Raw genomic sequence first — 9320 nt, 5'->3', positions numbered from 1 at the left:
AACCAGGCATTGGTACAATGATAGACTCAAAGGTAAATTGAAGAGGACTGGAACAGGAAGATGATAAAAGTAAATGACAAATACAATTGTAGCCTTACATAATGGCTGTTTTACTTATGGGGTCAGTGATGTCTCACTACAGGTATGGGACCTGTTATCCAGAATGCTTGGGACCTGGGGTTTTCCGGATAATGGATCTTTTTGTAATTTGGGTCTTCGTGCCTTAAGTCTACTAGAAATTCATTTAAACATTAAATAAATCCAATAGGCTAGTTTTGCTTCCAATAAGGATTAATTATATCTTAGTTGGGATCAAGTACAAGCTACTGTTTTATTATTATAGAGAAAAAGGAAATCATTTTTAAAAATTTGGATTATTTGGATAAAATGGAGTCTATGGGAAACAGTCATTCCGTAATTCGGAGATTTCTGGATATCGGGTTTCCGGATAAGGGATTCTATACCTGTACTCTCATTTTAAATTGCAGGCTGGAAGGAAAAGGCCACTATTTCAAAACCTATACAATTTTTAGAAAATGAACATTAGTTGAAATGTAGCTAAGATTAGAACAGTCTATATAACATGCTAAAAGTTAATGTAAAGGCAAACTGTAACTGCTCTGTATGCTGTGAGCATTGGATATTGATTGCTTTGTTACAGAATTACACTGATATATGTTCTGCCAGGATGTTCAATAGAGCATTGATATGTGTTCAAAAACCAGTGACGCCCAACACTCCATTTGTTTCTAACCAAAGCACCACACTGCATTTTATATCACCATCACTGCAGAGGAGCCGGTTAAAATTTCATTATACCTACATAGTAGGTACATAAACTACTGTAAAACTGTGTTCCAACTTAAATTTTTAAACATATTGTGCGTCAGAAGGTTCTAATTCTTTCACTATGCACAAACTTTGTGTTGGTTATTGTGGCATTGGTAAAACATCAGTAACAAGATGGCGGCTCCCCAGGCTACAGTGAAGAGGCACCAGAGAAAGAGCAAATAGTCAGTAACAGGTTAAAGCCATTCAGAAGGGAAATAGTGAGGGAATATCTGTGTGATAATGTTGGAAAAAAACCGTCAACTTGATTACAAAAATGGCCAAACCACGTGAGTGAGATACAGGAATGAGCGGTGACAAAAGGCCACTGTACTTGGGAGACTGTGTGGATGTTAGTGCCAATGAAGGTTATGGGAATGGAAAAATGTCAGCTTCTTTTGCACAAGTGAGATTATAGCAGCTAAAGGTCATCTTGATGGAGACAGTGACAGAAATGGACAGTGTAATTCTGTGCAATGGAGATTAGTTTGTTAGTTTAAAGGTAAAGCTAGATCATTAAGGAAACCACAATTAACCTTTGCACATGTGATTCACTCATGGTTACAACATAGGGCTAAAAATATATATCTATATTTACTATAGCCATTATATATTAGGGATGTACAGAATCCACTATTTTGGATTCGGTCGAACCCCTGAATCCTTCTCGAAAGATTCAGCCGAATACCGAACCAAATCCTAATTTGCATATGCAAATTAGGGTGGGAAGGAGAAAACATTTTTTACTTCCTTGTTTTGTCACAAAAAGTAATGAGATTTCCCCCCCTAATTTGCATATGCAAATTAGGATTCTGCCGAATCCTGCTGTAAAAGGCAGAATCCCAAACTGAATCCTGGATTCGGTGCATCCCTATTATATTTATTCATGGCTCATTTCCTTTGTAAAACAAAATATATAGAATAGATAGTAGAAGGTATCTTGTGATCTACCAGAAGGTCTTCAGCTTGTGACCAGTAGTTCATAGCAGATACATCAGATCATCCTTTTGAGCTCTTCCCACTTGCTCAGATAAAGCAGCTTCAGAAATGTGTGTTATTTATTTAAATACAGCACTATCTGTTTTCTCTTGATGCAATGAAGTCATGTTTCCAAGCCACTGTAACACTTAAAGGAACCCTATACCCCTCGAACAACATAGGTCTCTATAAAAAATATATTGCATAAAACAGCTGGTATGTAAAACCCTGCTTCATGTAAATAAACCATTTTCATAGTGATATACTTTTTAGTAGTATGTGCCATTGGGAAATAATAAACATAAAATTGCCATTTTAAAAAATAGGGGCCACCCCCTGGGATTGTATGCTTCACGGTGCACACAAACAAACCATACATGTTAGGTCACATGAGCCAATTAACAGAGTTCTGTCTTTTGCTTCCACAATTCTTCCTGTTACAGTTAGAGCTGCAGTATTTCTGGTCAGGTGATCTCTGAGGCAGCACACAGACCATCACAAATGGTGGTCCAAGGCAAGAGATGTAAAAGGGCAACATTTACTTAAATATATATTTCAGTTTGATAAGATTCTTTAATATGTGATTTAATTTGATATAAACTATCTGTTGCTCCAAGTACTCATTTTGGGGGTATAGTTTTCCTTTAAGTCTATTTACCATGATGCAATAAGTAGATCCCAAAGCAAGAGTCTAGACACATCTCTATCAACGTATCTGATGTTTCACAACAAGACGCATGTGATAACTGAATTCAGTCTACCATGTGGATATGTACCTAGAAGGGCAGACTAGTGATGAACCAGAATTAGTCTTGGTTAGGGATGCACCGAATCTGCTATTTTGGATTTGGCCGAACCACTGAATCCTTTGTGAAAGATTCTGCGAATACCAAACCGAATCTGCATATGCAAATTAGGGGTGGGAAGGGGAAAACATTTTTTACTTCCTTATTTTGACAAAAAGTCACGCTATTTCCCTCCTCGACCCTAATTTGCATATGCAAATTAGGATTCAGTTCGGCTGGGCAGAAGGATTCGGCCAAATCCTGCTGAAAAAGGCCGAATCCCGATCCAAATACTGGATTCGGTGCATCCCTAGTCTTGGTCATACAGGCTTAAAAGCCTACTACAAATGTCTGTGCCAAAAAGTGCTCAGTACCATAGCTATGCCAACCTAATGTTATTTTATCTTTGTTGAACCATGACAATAGCCTTGACCAGCGGCGTAACTACAGCTAACCGGGCCCCCCTGCAAAAAAATCTTCAGGGGCCCCAGCTTAGCTGCACGCACGTACCTGCATGCGCATACACGCATCCGCTTCAGCGCTCGCACATCCTGTCCTGTCCTCCGATCCGCCGCTCTGCGGTTAAATTACTTGTGGCGGTCGCCGCACACAGTGTTCAAGGAATTTCCGTTCAGCAGACCCCTTGGTCCGGGCCCCTATGTCCCCCGGGCCCCCCCACAACCGCGGGGTCTGCTGTATTATAGTTACGCCACTGGCCTTGACATCGAAAATATGAAAACCTTTTTGAAGACCGAGACTAACCCAATAAAATTTTTTAATTTCTATTTTATAACTTTTTTACTGTAAAATCTCAGAAAACCCAATAGAAAAAAAAAATATATAAAATATGGCAGGAAGCCATATATATATGTAAAAACTGAAAAACCAAGTTTGAATAGACGTCTATTGTCTGCCACATACATTGCTGTTTTGGCACCTCTCCCTGGAAGGTTTAACAACACATCAAAGCTCCAATCTTGCTAAATACAATCAACACCTAATTTAATGACATCATTGTGGATTATGATAAACAGATTATGCTGATTGGAGCAACATTCCAAAGGATATATACCACAGAAAGATCCTATGTACAAGTTATTCTGAATTGAGAAAGCCAGTTGGATGACTGGTGAAATGTCTTCAAATAAAAAAAACAAAACACAGCAAGTCCAGTTGATTTGACTTATTTCTACAGATATACTACAATTGGTTTGAATGTTCTTTTCTGTTCTACAGGACAGGTTGTTGGGTATGGGGCGGCACGTGAGAATCCCCTGGAGGCAGTAAACTGCAACATTCTAAATGTTCAGAAACCAATATCAGAGCAGTGTGTACTGTAGCTGTCATTTTGCTTTAACATTGCTCAGTATTCAGATAATAAATCAGTCAGCATTTCAGTTCTTGATAGACATGTGCAAACACTTAATCCCACAGCAGCGTCATCTAATCTTCTTTGTTTATCTCTGACCTGTCTTTTGTTAACTAGTGTGAACTGCTGAGCAAAAACTCTTAACACAAAAAAAGAAATAGGTTGCATCTGTAGTTTGTACAGTACTTTAAAATGAAACAACACATGAGATCTGAACTTTATATAGGGCTGGAAGCATTTTACCAAAAAGCTGGGGAGCAACATTAAGGAAACTTACACATGCTTCAGTTTCCCAACCCTGGAAGTTTTTCTGGATGACTTTGGCACAACATTTGATTATATCTCTGTAGAAGTATTTCTAGGAAATGTTTTCCAAGTGCACTGAGGTCAATCTACATTCATCACATGTTTGATGCCTTAGGGCAGGGATCCCCAACCTTGTTTACCCATGAACAACATTCAGACGTAAGAAAAAGTTGGAGTAATGCAAGCATGAAAAATGTTCTTGGAGATGCCAAACAAGTGCTGTGATTGGCCATTTGGTAGCCCATATGTTTAATGTCATCCAACAGGAGTCTCAGTTTGGCAGAACATCTGGTTTCTATGCAACAAAACCTTACCTCCAAGCCAATTTTTTCAAAATTAAGCACCTGCTTTGAGCCCACTGGGAACAACAGCCACGGGGTTGGTAAGCAACATTTTTCCCTTCAGACACTGGTTGGGGATCACTGCCTTAGGGGCATAAAACATTATAAAGACAGGATAATGTACTACAGTTTTCACAGTGATGGAACTAGGTGCAGCCGGGCCCCGCCCCCCGCCCTCATCCGTGCGGCTCTGCAGCCGACTCCAGCCAGCGTGACTGCCGGGGGGGCCTGCGGGGGTGCGGGCCCTGGCCCAATTGCACCCCCGGTAGTTACGCCACTGAGTTTTCATTGAGCTCAAAGGTGATATACAGTATCTTTTTAATGAGTACATTATTAATTATAAACTACAGCACAGACTTGCGACAGTCTCTCAGTGTTCCTGCCCTCCCACTCTGTCTTAAATGCTCAGTGTTTGGGTACCCTTTTTGTTTTTATATGCTGAGTCTGTTCCCACTTTCCCAGTGCACCCTAGTCAGCAAAAATTTGTTTAGTATCCCCTCCAACTTTGATGTTAGTCACCTGTTGTGAAATGTCCATATTCAGTGTTGTATGACAGCAGATCAATTGCATATGAGTTGATGGTGGAACAGGAGGGGAGAAGTGGGGGCAGTATGAAGGGGAGCAGGAGAAGACAGATGGTTCAAATGGTGGTTCAAGGCAAGAGATGTAAAAAGGTAATATTTACTTAAATATTCTGTATATACCAGTTTGGTAAGATTATTCAATATGTTATTTAATATGATATAAACTATCTGTATATTAAATATTAATTCTGGGGATAAAGTTTTCCTTTAACTTATAAATGCAGTGTTCTGATATCACAAAACACTGCTTATATGAATATAATTTACTGCAAGGCTTATTGGATTATATCATGCATTATGTAGCACCTAATGTAAAATATAAAAATAAGTCAAAGAGGAGTGACCATATAAATGGCTCAAGACTGAAGGCCGAGTGTGTTTATACATGTCGTGGAACTCCAAAGTGACTTCTAATATCCTCATAATAAATAAACCCCCTGTTGTAAAATATAATGCGGGTATGGGATCAGTTATCCAGAACCATCCATCAAGGTCCAAATTTTTCCCATTTTATCCAAATAATCCAAATTTTTTTAAAAAATATTTCTGTTTTTTTTCTGTAATAATAATAATAATAATAATAAAAAAACAATACATTGTACTTGATCTAAACTAAGATATTATCAATCTCTATTGGTTTTATTTAATGTTTAAATGATTTTCTAGTAGACAAGGTATAAGGATCCAATTTAAAGAAAGATCATTATCTTGAAAACCCCAGGTCCGGAGCATTATGGATAACAGGTCCCATACCTACCTATACAAGTTTCAGTGAGTCTTGTGTATATTATAACTGAGGACATCACCATTTACAAGGATATAATTTAAAGGACATTCACAGCTCTTGAGTATTATATAAATGAGGTAATGGCTCAGCCAAGCCATGTCACAGAGCAATACAAGACTATATTTTACTATTCTTACCACAACACAGAGCATTTGGCGTAAGAGGAACTGGGCAGAGTCAATACCTTATTGAAAACTATGCTCATAGAAATGATAACAAAATATAAAAAAAACAATAGTTTATTCTTCTGCATTTAAAGTTTTATCTTGTATTTACACAGAACTGTATATTAAACAATTCCAAATAAACAGCATTTCCCAGCAATATCTTTTACTGGATTTGAATGGGATGTTTTGATGAATCATCTCTCGAGAAGAGAAAACTAATAAAAACAACTTGAGTATTGTACAGTGTTGGTCAGTCTGTTGGAGAGTTTTCTCCTTACACCCTGGAGAGAGCTGTGGAGATTCAGGAGGAAAATCAGGAATCTGCCAGCCTACTAGAAATGATTGTACCAACATGTGGGAACTCTTTCATGTTATTGCGCGATTATACTCTCACAATTAGCAATCTTAACTAGCAGTACACAGTTACCGTCCTTATACAATTACAATAAATTACAGCAGTAAATCCTTGAAATATTATTACCATATTTATTATTCCCTTTATATCCTAGATTTATTCCTTTATTCCCCTTTAACCTCTTAGGAGAGGGTTAATTCAACCATTATTTGTTACATATTGTAAAACATTTTTGACTGGTAGTGTGCAATGAAAAAAAAAAATTCTCCTTGAAGGGTTTGTATAACTAGATTAGCCGGTCAGTGAGTTTAACAGCATCAGAGTTCACTTTGCATCCTTAAAACTAGGCTACAATGATCTGAAGGTTTCACCTTTTCTTCACATTGAAGCAAAACAACATTTTTTTTTTCTTAAGGATTTTGGCACCAAACAGAGCAGACTCAAGAGAGTTATAAACTGCAGCATTAAAGGGAATATACATAATGAACAATATATAATATAGTGTATGTATTTTACCTTTTAAACAGCCCAAAGTAGCACAAAGAATAATGTTTAGAACACGTTTTACTTAAAGTGGACCGGTCACCCAGACATAAAAAGCTGTATAATAAACGTCCTTTTCAAATTAAACATGGAACCCAAATTCTGTTTTTTATTAAAAGTGTTCATAGATGTTGTAAACTCATTTAAAAATCTCAGCTGTCAATCAAATATTGTCTGCCCCTCCTCTATGCCTTAGGCAAAAAGGCGGGGCAAGCAATTACTTTCACTTTCCATTCAGCACTTCCCAGATGTCACTGCTCTCCCCACATTCCCCCTGTTCTCTTCACCATTTAATTGTGTAGCCAGGCCATGGGGATGCACCTCAGGTCCCCCATTCTGGTGCACAAATAAGATTCTGAGATAATACAAGGCTTGTCTTAATAACAAAATGGCTCCTGCCTGCTTGCTATAATTATGAATTCCCAGACTGATGGAAACAACATTCAAATAATTTATACAGTGTAATTAAAATATTTTGCTTGACTAACATGATTTGGAATAATTTTTTTCGGTGACTGACCCCTTTAAAAAGTGAGAACTGAAATGGTCAATTCTTTAACCCCAAAGTTATCTCTGGGTTCTCTCTCTGCGTTGTACATATAATTAGAAAGCATCAATAAAGCCGACATCCATACAAAAACATGCAGCAGAATGGCAGTGTTTATGGGCTCAATGTAAAAGGCAGACATGTTTATCCTCATACTGCACATACAGCATATATCAGATAGGATTCTCAATGGAGAATATGTCTGAATATGTAATGAAATTGCATAAAACCATTTGTAAATAATTCACTTTTTAACTGATTATCAGATAATAGGCTTTAACATTCTCCCTGACAGATACTCAGTAGTTCTATTCCCTTAGTAAGAGGCTTTGCAACCTTGGGGTGTCTCTTGGCCAATCAGCTAGATGCTGTGAAATTTTGCATGAACTGCATGATTCACTGATCAGTTAACTGTTTATTGCTGTCCATGCAAAAGGCAAAGGCTTTTAGTTAAGAGGTCGCAACACAAAGGACTGGTGGTTGTCTAATTTGGTTTAAATGACTAAAATGGCTAATATGGCTTATGGGGATGAAAATTCTCAATGCCATTTGTATGCAGCTATAGCAATAATGCCATACAATATTAAAGGGGTGGTTCATTTTTAAATTAACTTTTAGTACAGGTATAGGATCCCTTATCCGGAAACCCGATATCCAGAAAGCTCCGAATTACGGAATACACTCCATTTTATCCAAATAATCCAAATTTTTTAAAAATGATTTCATTTTTCTCTGTAATAATAAAACAGTAGCTTGTACTTGAACCCAACTAAGATACAATTAATCCTTATTGGAAGCAAAACCAGCCTATTGGGTTTATTTAATGTTTAAATGAATTTCTAGTAGACTTAAAGCATGAAGACCCAAATTACGGAAAGATCCGTTATCCGGAAAACCCCAGGTCCCGAGCATTCTGGATAGCAGGTCCCATACCTGTATAGCAAATTCTAAACAACTTTTCAATTGGTTTTCATCATTTATGTGTTTTAGTTTTTGAATTATTTGCCTTCTTCTGATTTTTTCCAGCTTTTAAATGGGGGTCGCTGACCCCATCTAAAAACAAATGCTCTGCAAGGTAACATTTATTGTTATTGCTACTTTAGAATACTCATCTTTCTATTCAGGCCTTACTTTCAACTGACATTCACAGCAGAAACAAATAACCATTCATTTTCAGTTCAGTAAAAGACCCCTGTGAAAGTTTTTGTTCACCCAGGTCATGGTATATCTATAGTAATAATTCAAATCAATTGGACTTGCTGTATTTTTTTCCCTTTAAGATGTTTTCAACTCTTTTCTAAATTGAGGAAGCCAGTCAGGTGACTAGTGACATCTTCAAGGGAAAAAGTACAGCAAAAATACAGCAAGTCCAGTTGATTTGACTTATTACTCTAAAAGATAAAAAGACTTCTAGTATGCCGGCCATGTTGGAAAATTTGCAAGACTCTTGTTTTGATGATTATTGCAAGGTGTCAAATTCCAAAATCATGGCTTTTAATTTTCTTCTAACCTTAACTTGAAAAAAATTGAAAGCTTCAATAGTAAGCGAACAGCAAAATGTAGCCAGAAAGTAGTCATGAGAGGTTCCTCTTTTCTGCCATGTTTAAAATGTACAGAAAGGATTTTTCTGTATAAAATCACTATTCTTAAAACCTACAAGATGTGTCAAAGGGACCAAATATATCCCCTTGTTCTACACAAGACCAATGAATAGGGCTAGTGCTGAACTT

Source organism: Xenopus laevis, chromosome 1S, assembly GCF_017654675.1.
Source record: "Xenopus laevis strain J_2021 chromosome 1S, Xenopus_laevis_v10.1, whole genome shotgun sequence".
NCBI lineage: Eukaryota > Metazoa > Chordata > Amphibia > Anura > Pipidae > Xenopus > Xenopus laevis.
This window is presented reverse-complemented; position numbering follows the sequence as displayed.